The sequence below is a fragment of the Penaeus monodon genome, chromosome 32 (genome assembly GCF_015228065.2).
Source record: "Penaeus monodon isolate SGIC_2016 chromosome 32, NSTDA_Pmon_1, whole genome shotgun sequence".
NCBI lineage: Eukaryota > Metazoa > Arthropoda > Malacostraca > Decapoda > Penaeidae > Penaeus > Penaeus monodon.
The window spans coordinates 34,736,321-34,736,646 of NC_051417.1; the positions used below are offsets into that span (position 1 = coordinate 34,736,321).

Sequence of the window (326 nt, forward strand, 5' to 3'; positions counted from 1 at the left end):
GGTAGTAATGATAGTAATTGGTAGTAATATATGGTAATGGTAGTAAATAGTAGTGATTGATAGTAATGGTAGTAATTGGTAGTAATGTATGTAGAGTCAAGTACTTTTGTTTTGCTATTACCATATTGGTCATTGATATCAATAATTGTTCATACCCTTTGTGTAATGCAAAATGCTATAATCTGAACTGCTATTGATGGATATGCTATTGTTTTTGTCCTGCGACTACCTTTGGAAATGCAGTTTGATGAGTGCACAAAAGTATAATTTGCCTTCTGATATTAGCCTCATCCTACATAGTAATGATTAACTACAAGAAAAAAAGC

General features: G+C 31.6%; 1 protein-coding gene across 1 annotated transcript in view; it reads left to right on the forward strand.

Annotated features, from left to right (window-relative positions):
• The window catches only part of LOC119593647 (NADPH--cytochrome P450 reductase-like), an 11,210-nt gene that overhangs the window by 4,209 nt on the left and 6,675 nt on the right, over positions 1-326 (forward strand). The gene's annotated exons all lie outside the window — the stretch shown is intronic.